Source organism: Monodelphis domestica, chromosome 7, assembly GCF_027887165.1.
Source record: "Monodelphis domestica isolate mMonDom1 chromosome 7, mMonDom1.pri, whole genome shotgun sequence".
NCBI classification, from domain to species: Eukaryota; Metazoa; Chordata; class Mammalia; order Didelphimorphia; family Didelphidae; genus Monodelphis; species Monodelphis domestica.
Window position 1 is genome coordinate 74,951,850 of NC_077233.1, and position 17,739 is coordinate 74,969,588.

Here is a 17,739-nt window from a genome sequence, read left to right on the forward strand (position 1 = left end):
GTCTCCTTATGGCTTCTTGCAATATTTTTTCCTTGGCTTGGAAGCTCTTGAATTTGGTAATTAGATTTCTTGGGGCTGCCTTTTGAGGATTTAATATAGAGGGTAACCTATGGACTCCTTCAATATCTATTTTGCCTTTTTGTTCAAGAATAACAGGGAAATTTTCTTGAATAATTTCTTGTAATATAATGTCAAGGATTCTGTTTTTTCTAGGTTTTCAGATAGACTTATGATTCTCAAATTCTTTCTCCTGGACCTGTTTGCCAGGTCTGTTGTCTTCTCAATGAGATACTTCATGTTTCCTTCTATTTTGCAATTATTTTGACTTGGCTTTATTAATTCTTGCCTTTCGCCTTTGTCACTCAGTTAGGATGCTATGCCTCCAGAGAAGATTTTTAACCTCAGCTGAAAAATCTATAGTTAATGCAGAAATTATTAATGAAGTTCTTTCTTCTCTCCAGCTGTCCAAAGCCCTAGCTATGGGTCATTTCTCTGCTGATACAGGTGGCACTGGCCCTGTATCTAGAGGAAATGCCTGGGCAGATACCACTGCAGAACTAGTGGCCATAGAAGGGCTTGAATTAATTTTAACCTCAACAACCACTGATGATTTAAATTTATAACTTTTCTATAATAAAAAGGAAGTGTAAAATGGAAACTAAAATTTAAAGCAAAACAGATTAATAGAGTATGGGTGTCATCTGAAGGAAAACTCCTGTTCCATAGAAATTTCTATCACCAAATTTGCTAATCTCTTCATAAGAATGGTCACTTTGGTACCCAAGGTATCATAGACTCTATTAAAAAAGTATGGATTGACCCTGGTATGACTACTATAGTCTCTAGAATGTATACAGCCTGCTCTACCTGTCAAGCATATAACCAACATGCCTTTTGTGGCAAAGCTTTTGGTGTGCATCCTCTTGCTTACATACCTTTTAAGCACCTGCAGATAAACTTCATATCAATGACAAAGGCTGGACATAATAAATTTTATCTAGTCATAGTAGATCAACTGACCATAGGGCCAGAATCACTTCCTACAGCTCAAGCCATGGAGTATTTTGTTGCTAAGGTGCTTTTAAAAGATTATTCATGGTTTTGGCCTGCCAGCACATATTGATTCAGATAGGGGAAGTCATTTTACTGATTTTGTTCTAAATCAGATATATTCTTTCTTGGAGATAACTCCCAAATTCCATCTTCCATATCATTCTCAGCACTCAGGCCAAGTTGGGAAAATGAACAGAGAACTTAAAACTGATTGGCAAATTATTCACTGAGACACATTTAAAATAGCCTAAAATTCTCCTTCTGGCCCTATTTTATCTTAGAACCAGGCCCAGGGGAGACCTATACATCTCACCATTTGAGATGCTTTTTGGACATCTTTCTCCCCTGCATATATATCACTATTAGGGGGAAGATACATTTATTGCTTCCTACATACAGGAATTACAGTACAAACTGCCTGAAATGCATGAATCTGGACATGCAGTACAAGCAGGACCACTAGACTTTTCACTTCATGCCCTGAACCCAGGAGACAAGCTGTATATAAAAAACTTCCAGCAAACTGGAGCAAATCAGACTTCCTTGGAAGGACCATTCCAAATATTGCTAACTACTCCAACATCTACAAAAATTGGAGAGAAGGATTCTTGGATTTATTGCTCACATGTGTAAAGATTAAAATTTAGGGGACACTGAGACAGGTAGAAATTAGTTTCTCTCTGCAAGGAGTATTACATTTTTATGAGGTTTATTAAAAGTTAAGGAATAAAGAAAATACAGGATAAGAAAAACGTGCCTAGGCCAGAGAGACCTAGACAAGATAATCTCACAACATGGAAGAGATGCGTCTGATCCAAAACAGAAGTCCAAAAGAGACCCCGCCTATTGGGAAGACCCTTTAAATAAAATTTTGTTCTCTTCCCAGGTGAGAATTCAGTGAGATTAGAGGGCATTCTGGGAGCTGGCAAGGACTCTTAGGGCATGGAGTCCAGAGTTCAAATCTCAATTTTACATTCTCCCCTTTTGATCCTCTGGGAAGAAGTCCTTCCCCAAAGGATCATAAAAACATAATCAATTTAAAGATTACAATAATTTGAGGATAAGTAAAAAAAAGAACAAAACCAATAATTGATGGACAAATTGACAGAAAGCCAGTTAGGGGGCAGTCTCCTTTGGCATGAAAGTATATACATACAAATAATTGTTCAATCAACCACACCCAAAGTTCATTTTTGTGCACTTGTGGTCTGGAGGCTTCTTCATGGTGGCTTCTCCAACAATTCAGTTTCTGGATTCAGAGAGGTAGCATCTTCTTTACCTAAAATTCTTCTCAAAAGGAATTTAAATTTTGCAATTTAAATAATGATATCTTTTATGTTCCCCCCTTTAAGAGGGTGAATGAAAAATACATTATCTTATACCAGGGATGCAGGGCTGGTTCAATATTAGGAAAACCATCCACATAATTGACCACATCAACAAGCAAACCAACAAGGACCACAAGATTATCTCAATAGACGCATAAAAAGCCTTTGATAAAATACAACACCCATTCCTATTAAAAACACTAGAAAGCATAGGAACAGAAGGGTCATTCCTAAAAATAATAAAAAGTATATATCTAAAACCATCAGCTAAAATCATCTACGATGGGGATAAACTAGATGCATTCCCAATAAGATCAGGAGTGAAACAAGGATGCCCATTATCACCTCTACTATTTGACATTGTACTAGAAGCACTAGCAGTAGCAATTAGAGAAGAAAAAAAAATTGAAGGCATCAAAACAGGCAAGGAGGAAACCAAATTATCACTCTTTGCAGATGACATGATGGTCTACTTACAGAATCCTAGAGATTCAACCAAAAAGCTAATTGAAATAATCAACAACTTTAGCAAAGTTGCAGGATACAAAAAAAACCCACATAAGTCATCAGCATATCTATATATCTCCAACACAGCTCAGTAACAAAAACTAGAAAGAAAAATCCCATTCAAAATCACCTTAGACAAAATAAAATACTTAGGAATCTATCTCCTGAAACAAACACAGGAACTCTATGAACACAACTATAAAACACTCTCCACACAACTAAAACTAGACTTGAGCAATTGGAAAAACATTAACTGCTCATGGATAGGATGAGCCAATATAATAAAAATGACCATCCTACCCAAATTCATCTATCTATTTAGTGCCATACCCATGGAACTTCCAAAATTTTTTTTTTTACTGATTTAGAAAAAAACATAACAAACTTCATTTGGAATAACAAAAGATCAAGGATATGCAGGGAAATAATGGAAAAAAACCAACACAAATGATGGGGGCTTTGCAGTCCCAGACCTTAAACTATATTACAAAGCAGCAGTCATCAAAACAATTTTGTACTGGATAAGAGACAGAAAGGAGGATCAGTGGAATAGACTTGAGGCAAGCGACCTAAGCAAGACAGTATACGATAAACCCAAAGATCCCAGCTTTTGGGACAAAAATCCACTATTCGATAAAAACTTCTAGGAAAATTGGAAGACAGTATGGGAGAGATTAGGAATTGATCAACACCTCACACCCTACACCAAGATAAATTCAAAATGGGTGAATGACTTAAACATAAAGGAAACCATAAGTAAATTGGGTAAACACAGAATAGTATACATGCCAGATCTTTGGGAGGGGAAAGACTTTAAAACCAAGCAAGATATAGAAAGAGTCACAAAATGTAAAATAAATAATTTTGACTACATCAAATTAAAAAGCTTTTGTACAAACAAAACCAATGTAACTAAAATCAGAAGGGAAACAACAAATTGGGAAAAAATCTTCATAGAAACCTCTGACAAAGTTTTAATTACTCAAATTTATAAAGAGATAAATTAATTGTACAAAAATCCAAGCCATTCTCCAATTGATAAATGGGCAAGGGACATGGATAGGCAGTTCTCAGATAAAGAAATCAAAACTATTAATAAACACAGGAAGAAGTGTTCTAAATCTCTTATAATCAGAGAGATGCAAATCAAAACAACTTTGAGGTATCACCTCACACCTAGCAGATTGGCTAACATAACAGCAATGGAAAGTAATGAATGCTGGAGGGGATGTGGCAAAGTAGGGACATTAATTCATTGCTGGTGGAGTTGTGAACTGATCCAGCCATTCTGGAGGGTAATTTGGAACTATGCCCAAAGGGCGACAAAAGAATGTCCACCCTTTGATCCAGCCATAGCACTGCTGGGTCTGTACCCCAAAGAGATAATGGAGAAAAAGACTTTTACAAGAATTTTCATAGTTGAGCTCTTTGTGGTGGCCAAAAATTGGAAAACAAGGGGATGCCCATCAATTGGGAATGGCTGAACAAATTGTGGTATATGTTGGTGATGGAATACTATTGTGCTAAAAGTAATAATAAAGTGGAGGAATTCCATGGAGACTGGAACGACCTCCAGGAAGTGATGCAGAGCAAGAGGAGCAGAACCAGGAGGACATTGTACACAGAGACTAATGCACTGTGGTATAATCGAATGTAATGGACTTCTCCATTAGTGGCAATGTAATGTTTCTGAACAATCTGCAGGGATGTAGGAGAAAAAACACTATTCATAAGCAGAGGTTAAACTATGGGAGTAGAAACACTGAGGAAAAGCAACTGTCTGACTACAGCGTTTGAGGGGACATGACAGAGGAGAGACTCTAAAAGAACACTCTAATGCAAACATTAACAACATGGCAATGGTTTCAAATCAAGAACACATGTGATACCCAATGGAATCACGCGTCGGCTATGGGGAGTTTGGGGGGAGGAAAAGAAAATGATCTTTGTCTTTAATGAATAATGCTTGGAAATGATCAAATAAAATATTATAAAATTTAAAAAAATCAAAAAATATATTATCACTTAGGGATGCACGGCTGAGGTATGAAGTATATGAATCAATTGGTAAGAGAAATTAACAAAAACATCAGAAAAATCCAAAAGAAAAGAAAAAATTTCTGGATGAAAATATAGACTAACAAAGTCTTATGTGTAAAAATTCCAAGTAAAAGAAAAATAAATCTATAACAGGTCCTTGAATCAGTGCTCAATCAAAATGATCTAAGCAATGATGCATTTATCCATTCAGTAGCCAGGACTACAGAAAGGTACCACACTATGAAAGACAGAAAAGGGGACCAGATTATATGATCCAAGGTTTCATGGATACTCGTCTGTGAGTATCTTCAGAGTGAGTGTGGACACAAGGAAAGCCTATGTCTAACAATGTTAAACACAGTAACCTTGAGTCTTCACACTGGTTCAAGACCTTTGTATTGGCCTAGAAGTGCATCAATCCATCCTGGATTGGCTTTTCTTTGGCTCTGTGCAATGGTTCTGTTGTATATATCTTATCCTGGATTCAGACAGAATCATTAACCAAAGTCCCATCATTTATTTAAATAATTAGTGGCATTGTTTTTATAGTCTCTAGCTTTTTAGAGCATGCATTAGCAAATGTATTGTAAACTTGTAGTACTGAAAAATCAAAAGGTTAAAGAAAATCTTAATACTGGTGACATGTGCTTCAAATATAAAAAAGAGAGAAAAAAATAAAAAAATGAAAAATTATTTTGCACATGCAAGAAAAATATAATAATAAAAGAGCTTTAAAAAATTCAAAAATGTAACTTATAATCATTGACACACTGTGTCAGCTAAGAAAATATAAAATACAAGGCTTTCTCACCAAAAATATGATTCATTTCCTCCTCATGTCCAGCCATGCTCTACTGTGAGCATGACAAATTAATTGAACAGTAGTATATTTTTCATTTTTAAAGAATAGTAGTATAAATATGTAGTACCAATATCCCCCAAAATTCTCAAAAGCCCAATTAATTACAATAGCAAACAATCACACTTTCATATTTCACATTAGTTGCTGTATGGTATTTTTTAAACCTATGAATTGATGGATATTTGTCACTTTTTTTGTTTTTGTTTTTGTTTTTTTTTACAAACATAGCAGTCTTTCAACCTTGGTAATAAACATATTTTTAAACAAAGTAAAACTCATCTTGGGTTAAGAACATAATCAAGAAATCTATATATCATTCTGGTACAAGTAAAATAGTGAGCTGAAGAGTATAAATAAAGGCATGCTAGTTTTTTGGAGGCTTTTTAGGGGTACAAATGCCCTGAGATTAACTTCCCCAACTTCCATTCACATATTTAGAAATGCAGGAAGGTTGGGGGTTATAAAATGTATTTCACTTCAGCTACTACAGTGGGGCTTACCTCGTGGTAGGGGCAGGCAAAATAACCAGAGATTGTTAAAAAAATTACGAAAATCATATTTAAAAAACCCTTAAAATCATTTGAGATATTTAGCCCATTAAATTTTCCAAAGGTTGTTATATAATTATAACCAGTTCTGAAGTCCATCTATCCTCTATGTGACAATTTAGAAAGGCAAACTATAAAAGCTGTTTTTTTTCTTATATGGGCTTGATTATTAATATTTGTTCAGCACTGTTATAGGGGAAAAACAACAGAATTTTAAAACTCATTACATTAAGTGAACAGTGTAACAGAATAATATTGAATCCTGTAATATATGAACTTAAAATCACAAAGTTATGTCTTAAACAAAAAATGCAATAGAATACAGAGATTTTTATAAACCATTGGAATATGCAATGCCTTAAAATTTATAACCTCCAGTATTTAAAGTCCTTTGGTTTTTTTGTTTGTTTGTTTTTAATTATCCATTTAAATGTCTATTGTCGGAAGGCAGAGTGGTAAGGGCTAGGCAATGGGGATTAAGGGCCCCACAGCTGGGGAGTATCTGAGGCCAGATTTTAACCCAGGACCCCATGTCTTTAGGTCTGGCTCTCTGTTTGCTGAGCCACCCATTTGCCCCTTCAAAGTTAAAGTTGCACACAGGTGAAATCAATGAAATCACCAGAACAGTCAAAAGGCATCCTTTTAAATAGCCCATTGCTTGTTAGGTTCCTGCTTGAAAAATCTGTTTCTTCTGCTCTCCCTTTTTTCTCTCTCCTCTGCTACTATCTGCCCACGTGGCCAATAGTTACCAGCTGGTAGAAATGAGTCCTGAGCCATCTGCTCCAAGGATCTGGGTGATGAGCCAGCTGGGGTCGTGCTCATGGGTCTGGGGCACAGAAACAGGCAGGCAGGGATGGGAGATCGGGCACCAGGTGAGAGGCCAGGAGCAGGAGCCAGAGCTGGGACCAGGTGAGGATGGAGAGAAGTCAGGATAGGGGGCTGCAGGCAGGAAGCAGCCGGGAGCCGGAGTGAATAGCCGGGGTGGGCAGGTGAGCAGCAATCTGCGAACAGGTCTGGATCGGGCACTGAATGCCCGCAGGTAGAAATGGCTGAGCCGGGTGGGGGAGCTATCTAACAGCTGGAATGAGCAGCAGCTTTTCAAGGGTAAATAAAAAACTTTTGACCAGAGAAATGTGGCTTAAATTTTTTTTTCTAGGCACTAGCTATTAAAGCTGAACTAAAGATCAGAAAAGAATCAGAAGATTGAGATATTTCATTTTCCCAAAGTGGTTATGCCAACTGTAAAGATTAAAATTTAGGGGAGACTGAGGCAGGTAGAAATTAGTTTCTCTCTGCAAGGAGCATTATATTTTTATGAGGTTTATTAAAAGTTAAGGATTAAAGAAAATACAGATAAGAAAAACGTGCCTAGGCCAGAGAGGCCTAGACAAGATAATCTCACATCATGGAAGAGACGCATCTGCTCCAAAACAGAAGTCCAAAAGAGACCCCGCCTAAGGGGAAGACCTTTTAAATAAAATTTTGTTCTCTTCCCAGGTGAGAATTCAGTGAGATTAGAGGGCATTCTGGGAGCTAGTAAGGACTCCTGGGGAATGGAGTCCAGAGTTCAAATCTCAATTTTACGCATGTGAAGAGAGCATCTTCTGTTGAGACTGATTGACTGTATGCTATCACATGCATTGGAGATAATAATCCATAGACAAGTGGATACTATTTTGTGGAACACATTGAATTCTATTTTTACTAATGCCTTTCTTTTCTTTTAATTAGAATATTTGATTTTTTTCCCTTTTCTCACTTTTTGTACTTAATATACATACAATCAATATTATTTTCATTCTACAGTAATATAAGTTTAAAATATATACTTTCTATAATTTTAATGCATACCCAAAAGCTTTAGACTATGGAAACCTGTCATTTATTGATAAATGTTATTGGAGTGTGATTAATGTTTGTGTCTGATTCTAGGAAATGATATCAAAAAAGGAGCTCAGACTTCATCTGTAGAGTGCCATAGAATCACAGACTTAACCTGAATAATGCCAAAAAGAGCACACGGGTCAAAAGAAAGAAACCAATCTATGTAGGATTGATGAACTTCTAAACCAATACAAAGGTACTTGAACCTAATGTAAGACTCGAGGTTGTGGCACTTGACATATGTTAAGACGTAGGATTCCCTTGTTTTCACACTCTTTGTGAAATACTCACAGACAAGTACCAAAGTTTGACTATCATCCTGGCTCCCCCTATCCCTGAGAATGATGAAAAATCAGACCAGGTAATGACAATACCCTATCACACACACAAAAATCTAGCCCTTTTTGTCTCTTATAGTATAGCAACTTCCTGTAGTCTTGGCTAAAAACAGGTAAGTTATTACTTTATTCTGTCCTACAGACTTGTGGGATAAAAATTACTTTAATTGGACCCTAATACAAGGGGGTTAATTATGATTTTTCTTGTTTACTCAGAAATTTTATGTACATAGATTTTGATGTTTTGATTCTGATTATGAATTTTTTCTTTCTTCTCAAAGTTTAACTTACTTACATTTTTTTCTTTATGTTTTTGAGTTTTTTCTCTTCTTTTCATAATTGACTCATATACCCCCATAACTCACCCATGTATCCTGAGCTTAACTGGGTGTTTCTCAATATCTATTTCAAGGGGGGATTATATTTTCATAAAATCCAAGATTTACAATTTTTTGTTTGAGAAAGATCTTCAATGAAAGAAGTTTGCTAACTCCTAAAATCCAGAGAATGATCTGTTTGCAGAAATATTCCTGAAAAACCTATACTACATCAAGAAGATCCAGAATGAACTTTGGGGTGCAGTTGATTGAACTGATGGTTGATTGAACATATATTTTGAATGTATATTCTTACACCAAAAGGGGAGGTCCCCTAATTGGTTTTTGTCAATGTGCCTAGCAAAACATTGGTTTTGCTGTCTCTCTCTTCCATTTGCTTCTTATTGTAGTTTCTATTGTAACTGTAATTGTATCTGTAACTATTGCAGTTTCCTCTTAGAAGGTGAAATTTTGTATGCACATGTAGTTAGAAGATTTTAGAGGTACAAGATGATTATATTTAGTGATCAATTGGGGAGACTAGTCTCCCAATCATCATTGGGGAGAATTGTGAATTTTAGATTTACTCCACCCTGCTTAGTCTTTAGAATTTTAACAACCAGGAATGTATACAATTCCATTTAAAGATTAACTGTGAGGGAGGAAGGCCTCTGACCAGTATGTGGTAACAAGTGACAAGTCAGAAACAACTGATTGACCCCCTGGGTTGTCCAAAGCCAAGTTTAAGCCACCATTGGTACATGTGAGACACAGGAAGTGATATAAAGAACTGCCTTTATATTCCGTGTCACTTCCTGTGAGAGGGACCTTTGGCAGTTGTACTGGACTTAGAGAAGCTCCAGCATGGGATGTCAGACTGCTTCCCTGAGATGATCACATGGTGAGCAATAAGGCTGACTACCATTTTCCTTGACTCTTTCCTAAGGCACAAGCCTCCAAGGAGGCCCCTCATCTTACGGAAGGCCTTGTGGCTGGGAGCCAAGCTAGATTTAATCTTCTAGGAAGGCCCATTGTCTGAGGCCTCTGAACTCCCCCTGGCTCAGACCAGGCCTGAACATATCTAACCATTTCCCTCCCTCTAACCCTCATTCTTAATTTCATCCTTCTATTGTAAATAAACCACCATAAAATTCCATCCTGATGAGTATTTCCCTGGGATTTAGAATTAAATTGGAATTAAAATCCCTGGCAATCATTTATATATATATATATATATATATGTATGTATGTATGTGTGTGTGTGTGTGTATATATATATATATATACATATATATATATACATATATATATATGTATATATTCATTTTCAAACCTAATATTTACCTTTAACAGATTATTGACCTGAGTATATTTTTAGAGTCTCCAAGGCATCTGCGGTGGGCAGTCCATCTCTGTGCTATTTCTGCTCCCAAGCTCCACAGCTCCCAAGTCTCACTTCCACATAGCTGAACTCTTTGTGGTGTCTAAAAATTGGAAAATGAGGGGATGCCCTTCAATTGGGGAATGGCTGAACAAATTGTGGTATCTGTTGGTGGAATACTATTGTGCTAAAAGTGGAGGAATTCCATGGATTCTGGAACAACCTCCAGGAAGTGATGCAGAGGAAAAGGAGCAGAACCAGGAAATCATTATACACAGAGACTGATACACTGTGGTACAATTGAAAGTAATGGACTTCTCCATTAGGGACAATGCAATGTCCCTGAACAATCTGCAGGGATCTAAAAAACACTATCCACAAGCAGAGGATAAACTGTGGGAGTAAAAAAACTGAGGAAAAGCAACTGCTTGACTACAGGGGTGGAGGGGATATTATTGAGGAGAGACTCTAAATGAACACTCTAATGCAAATACCAACAAAACGGAAATAGGTTCGAGTCAAGAACACATGTGATACCCGTTGGAATCGCACATCAGCTATGGGAGAGGTGGTGGGAGGGGGAGGGGAAGGAAAAGAAAATGATTTTTGTTTCCAATGAATAATGTTTGGAAATGACCAAATAAAATAATGTTTATTAAAAAAAAAGTCTCACTTCCAAGTCTTTGTACTTTCCTCAGGGGTAAGACTGCTGTGAGCTCAGTCAGCTTCCAAGAACTTAGAGATTGCGCTGGTCTTAGCTCTGACTCTGGCTTGGGAGGTGTTGTGTGTGTGTGTGTGTGTGTGTGTGTGTGTGTGTGTGTGTGTGCGCGCGCGTGTGTGTGTGTGTGTGTGTGTGTGTGTGTGTGTGTGTGTGATTAGCTCTTACTTTGGTTGGTGTAATTTTACCCCTTATATCATGGAAATGCCCAAACCCTGCCTACCTTCAAGGCTGTGCCCTATGGTAGAGTCCCTTTCCTCATTTGAGTTTTATTTTTGTCCTTTTGAAATACTTTGTTGTGATCATTAGTAGGAAGAGTTGTGAAGTTCCTTCTACACTGAAGCCATCTTTAGATTTTATTCTTAAGCACCTTGAAGGAGCTAGAGGATTTTGTTGAGTGCACTACAAATTTCTTCTATCTAATTTTAGCAATGTCCTCAGTACAGGAAGGGGATCTTTTTTATCTGCCATAATTGTCTCTCTATCACTCCTTAGTGTGTCTGTTTCAAAGATTTCCTTCTTCCCCCATTTCAAGTACTTATTGCTAATCAACTAGAGTATTGTAAAACCCTCCTAATTTGTCCCTTTATCTCCTGCCTGCAATGCACTTGTACACAATATTAATATACCCAAACCACAGATCTTACTATATCACTTCTCTGGTTTAGAAGCCCAAACAACTCCAATTTACTTCTGGGGCAAAATAGAAATTCTTCTGTAAGTAATTTAAAGTCTTTAGTGAAATGACTCCTACCTACTTTTCTATATTCTTTGCACAATTTTGTTCTTTCACTCATTCTATCCTATAGTCAAACTAGACTACTTGTTGTTTGGTACTGTATGGCAGTCTACTCTTCCATCTCCAAGTCATTTAACAGTCCAGCATCATGTGGGGGAAGATACTATCTTCTCACATCAGCTGAGAGAATTGACTTCTTGGAAGACTTAACTCAAGTGCCAATATGTAGACAAAACAAAATCATATCTATTTCCAATTATTATTGTCCTTTCTCCATCTCAGAAATTACTTTCAATCAATGTTCATGCCATTTTTTCATAATGTAATATGAGTCTTAAGGGCCTTATTCAAGGGATAATATTGACAAGTCAGATCACCACCAAGCTGCATTGACTCCAACATCCAAGTTAGTACTCTGGTGCTACAGATTTTTGATGGGATAGCGTCCATTGGGGAGCCATTCCCCAATAGATAAAACAAAAGATATGAATAAATATTTTTCCAGAAAAGAATGTCAAACTATTGACCACAATATGAAAGAATACTTTAAGTCACTCATTTAAAATGCAAATGAAGACAGACTAATAGTTTCTCCCCAGATCCAGCAAACTGACAAAGATGACAAAAGATTGAGAGGCAATATTAGAGGTGTTGTAGGAAGACAGACACTTTAGAGAGAAATAGCAAAGTAAATAAGTCAATGGGGTTTACCCTGGAGATGAATCAGATATGAGAAGGGAAGGAGGGTAGTCAGTCTATGTAGCTTTTAAAAATACATTTAGGTAAATTAGACAATGTAAAACTCAAGGATAACAATAAAATACATTTATTTCTTTTTAGCGGACTTTAGCCATCCCCCCCCATTTAAACATTATGGTTCCCCATAGATATAATTCAGAGATTTCCTTGAAGTTTGGTCCTCAGTTACCTACTTCAGAATCTTGGTCTTACTGCAAAAGCACCTTCCCATGAATGTCTGATGGGGGAGTACGGTAATTTTTACACCATTTATAAAATATTGTTTTAAGGTTGAATTCCAGTTATTTGTGACCATTTACCCAGGCCTGTACCTTCAGTGACACCTTTGACTCCTAACTCTCATTCCTTCTATATAATCAGACTTTTTACAAAAATCCTCTTTCTTCCTTGTGGAAGTGAGAAATTGAGAATGATTTCATAAAAGGAATTTGGAGAAGCTGAGTGATGACCTGTCAGTCAAATGAGAATGTTCTATTTGGAATGTTACCGGGAAAGGCAGTTGGAAGCCAGGCCAACTGTTGGTTGAACCTTTTTGCCTTGAAAGGGGGAAAAGGGAGCTTTCTCTCTTGGTTTTGGAGACTGAAGAAAGAAGGACAAAAGTCTAGATCTCTCTCTCTCTCTCTCTCTCTCTCTCTCTCTCTCTCTCTCTCTCTCTCTCTCACTTGCTCTGTTGTGATAGTGACTGAACTTCCAGACCTATCAGTCATTTTTCCAATTGAACTATATTCCACCATACTCCAATATTAGACTCATCCTAGTGATAGAGAAACCCCAAAATCTTCTTTCCTTCCATTTACTTATCCTTCTCTGACTTTCAAAATAAACCTTTTATTTCAGATAGAAAAGAGAAAAAGTATTTCATTTGAAACATCATAAACTCACCCCTGAGTTAATTTAGAGAAACCAGAAAAAGAATCACCAGGAAGGGGGGAGAGGAGAAAGAGGGAGGAAGGAAGGAAGAGAGGGAGTAGGGAAAGAAGAAGAAAGAAGATAACAGCCTGATCTTTAGTTATCAATTACCAATCAAAATTCTCCCTTATTACATCCTCCACATCATCTCTCATACAAAGTCCTTTCCTTCCTATTACTACCTTACTGTATAGGAACCCATCACAGCTTGCCTGGACTATTTTATTCTCCCTTTTACAAGTTTTCTTGCTTCAAGTCACCCTGTTCTTCCAATCATTCTCCTCACACCACTGATAATGTAACTTTCCTACACCACAACCTTATAATGTTAACTATTTCCTCAGTAAACACTAGTTGCTTCATATTACCCCTAATTAAAATTAAACATAAATTCCCTTGTTTGGCATATTACTCCTCACTCTCTACAGGTCAGGCATAACTATCTTACTTGCTCCTTTTCATACACAGACTGCCATGTCCATGCCTTTCTAGTGTCTTTCTATCATCCCTGAAATAGTCTCTCTATCATGTTGTACAGAGCATTCAGGGAAAAACAGTACCTCAGGTACTGGTACTGCCGTCCTGATCCCTTTTCAGGGCTCTTTTCCTCCCCACTTTCCACCTGTGGTTCCAAGTAGCTGAAGAGTGCACAGTTGACACCTACAAGTAAATTGTCTCAGCAAACAGCCTAAACCAGCTTGAGGTTAACTGGCAGATCTCAAAATCATCAGTGATCTAAGGAGATGTCTAATGTAGGCATGTGAAGATGTTCTCTAGTGAAGACAAATGAAGCAAGTATTGTTGAGTGCTTAGAGTTTGGCTAGGCATCAAAAAAGCTAAGATCATCCACTGCATCCTGAGCCATCACTAGTCACTTTTGTCTTGCAATTGGACTTTGATGAATAGAAGAGAGAGTGAGGCTCAGAACTTCCTGCAAGACTGTCTCACTTAAATCCAATTTATTTACTAGTCAAAAAGAAATCCCTAGAGATATCATTTGAATCCTCTTCAAGTACCAAGGACAACTATTCTCTTTTCTAACCTTCACCTCTTAAAATCTACTGCTTCCTTTGAAACTTAATTTAAATGCAGCTTTTATAGGAGGCTACTACACCCTTAATGCTAGAAGCTGCTTGTCTAAGTTACATATCATATATTATACATATATCTATGCATCTTAACAGGCATTTCTTCTTCTCTGTTAGAATGTAAACTTCAGTGCATCAAGTATAATGCTTGTACATACTAAAGTGTTAACAAATGTGTGGAAGATGTCTATGAAGACAAAGATGTCTTTGTATATGTGCATATATGTATGTGGGTATAATATATGTATATAATATATACCATGTATTTGAAATTTAATAATATAAACAAATATATTATAATGTGATATTGATTATAACATAACATTAATCATATCGTATATAATTTTATATATTATGTTTATATTAATTATACAAATATACTATATTAAATATATAGTTTATATAATATATACATATATGTATATACATACACATATACATATATATATTTATGTTGAGGCATCTGAATTATTATACTTTTCTCACTTTCTAGGAAATAACTCAGGTGGAGAACAACACATTTCTTGTCATCTTCTTTCTCTCTCTCTTTCTTTCTCTCTTCCTTTTTTGCCTCTCTCAGTTTCCCTAATCTCATAGTCCTGGGGTAGGGGTAGTTCTTAAAGGAGTTATTGACATACATGTGTAAGGGACCATAGAGATACATCAAATCTACTCTCAATTTATAAATGAGAAAATTTAGGGGCAGAAAGAGAGAATGGTTTACCCAAAGTTATGAAAGTTAAAACTAGGAGAGCCAAGTTTGGAATCCAACTTTTCTGACACTAGAACAAACACTTGATAAAACACAATTTTGACTAGATCTCACTTGCTTTAGATATGTGAGCACAAATAAATAATACCAATACAATGATAGAACATAAATGTGATTTTTAAGAGGTGAAATTTATATTAATTTCTCAAAAATCTCAAATACTGTCACATAAACATTGTCAAATAAGACTTAATTCCATTAATAAAAGTTTTACATGGCCAATATACAGGATTTTTGGCTCATTTACACAGATGGCAAGACAATGATAATAAAATAGGCATCTATGTCATAAATCTGGTTGAGGGTATTGAAATACAATATAATAAACATTCTAATGTAAAAAGAAAGACTCAAGGTGTATAATGGTATAATACTATAATGTCACTATTAATATAATATATGACATCTATGTCTATCTGTCTACTTTATAACAGATAGGATTATCAGTGTTCTCATTTTGTATATCAAAAATAGACGGATAATAAATCTATTGTTTTCTGATACTCTTGCTTAACAGACCATAAAATATCAGTTAGAAAGTTTTCAGAAACCCAATTCTGAATCATCAAATTCTGTCTAAAGGAAATTCCAAAGCAAACAGAAAGACTAAAATCTATGATAATATATTATATATTACATGATACATGATATAATATACATTATCTCTTTTTAAATTATGTATAGTACATTATCTTATTTTAAAAGTATTTAATGTGAGATGATAAATGATATGTTTGACTACATTATTCATCTATCATATTGTAAGATATGAGTATCTGATTATGATGAATGTTATATGTTACATAATTTTAGGAATATCCTTGGAATATTAGAATTTAGAATTAAGCTTATGAATGACTTTATGTGGTCATTGTAGACTAGTAAAAAGGGACAATAAAATAGAATAAGATCATATTCAAAATTATTTACCATTTGAGATAGGTAAGAAGTAAATACAATAACTTAATCACATATATGCTATATGTAGGCATTATATATTAGCTCTTAAAAATGAAACTCCTTAAAAACAAAAAAAATTACCTCATTGCAGATTATTCAACATGTAAGAAGTATTTATATTATATGGAATTGGCATCTCTTTTTGACCAATTATTTAAGTAATTCTATAGAATTAGTTTATCCTTATTTCTTAGCAACTTCTAATTCACTTTTAAATGTGGGGATAGAAAGTTATCACAATAGTATAAAAGGATACATATTGTGCCCCCAATAACGTCCTGATGGCAGGAATCCCCCTTCCATGCATGAAAACATATATATATATATATATATGCTACTGTATAGTAGCACAGTTCAATTTCAACTACATTAGCAAAATCAGTAGACAGGTAGGTTGTCCAGAAATTGACAGGAGTGCAATTTTCCCCCTTGACAGAATATATTCTATAAGGTGGCTCAGACAGAAGAAATGCTGATCTCACAATGATGTTAAGCTTTTCCAATTTGAGCAATTGGCAGAATTAAGGCAAGTATTTAACCTTTGGCTTTTGTAAAATATATAGAAGTACTAGTGGGATTTGTCACTTTAACAGCAGTAGTGTAGTACTGAGAGTTAAAAATGAAATCTCCTTTTCTTCTAGATCACTTGGTCCACTAATATCAGAGGGGAAAAGGGACTTCAGAGACACATTTTCTAACCCTAAGTGTATAGGAATTCTTTCTATGATATTTCTTATAATTGGAAAGCAAGTGCCTGGGTGGGCCAAGAGTCCCATTCAACCTCACATACATCATGAGTGACGCATCTGCTTGGAGGCGGAAGTAGGAAAGTGTGCAAGCTGTAGGTGGAGACTCATTTTTTCTTGGCCCAGGTGAGAATTCAGGTGAGGTTACAAAGCATCTCAGGACCTAGAGCAAGGACTTCTGGGGATTAGAGTCCGGGGTTCAAGTCTCCATTTTTACACCATGTAGCATTGGCTTAAAGAACATACTATTTAAGAGGCAGCTAAGTGGCTCAGCGGATTGACAGTCAGACCTAGAGAGGGGAATTCCTGGATTAAAATTTCTTCAGTATGTGACCCTGAGCAAGTCACTTCACCCCCATTGTCTAGCCCTTACCACTCTTCTGCCTTAGAACCAATTCACAGAACTAATTTTAAGAAAATAGTTTTTTAAAAGACATGCTATTGAAACTGATGTTCATACTTGCGAAATTGATAAGTTTATAGTATGTGAAAATTATGCTTTTTGCAAAATAAAATCATGAAGTCTATACCCACAAGGAATTCACTTTGAATTTTTGGGTATGGGGTAAGAGAGAAGTTCAATATGTACCCAGGTACATATGAAAACAAAATAAGGTAAGGAGTTATGAGAGAAGGGTAATGATAAAGAAAACATGTGCTACGAATATTTGAGGAAACAGACCACTCTTTCTGCTGGGTGTATCAGGGAATGCTACTCAGAAAGAAGGTCCACATATTGATGGAATATATGAATTCTGAAAAGGAGAGAAGTAACCACAGTGCTCTGTGG

General features: G+C 36.0%; 1 pseudogene; it reads right to left on the reverse strand.

The window, feature by feature from the left end:
• Window positions 1-17,739, reverse strand: part of LOC130455588 (tubulin alpha-2/alpha-4 chain-like) — a 177,183-nt pseudogene that overhangs the window by 156,129 nt on the left and 3,315 nt on the right.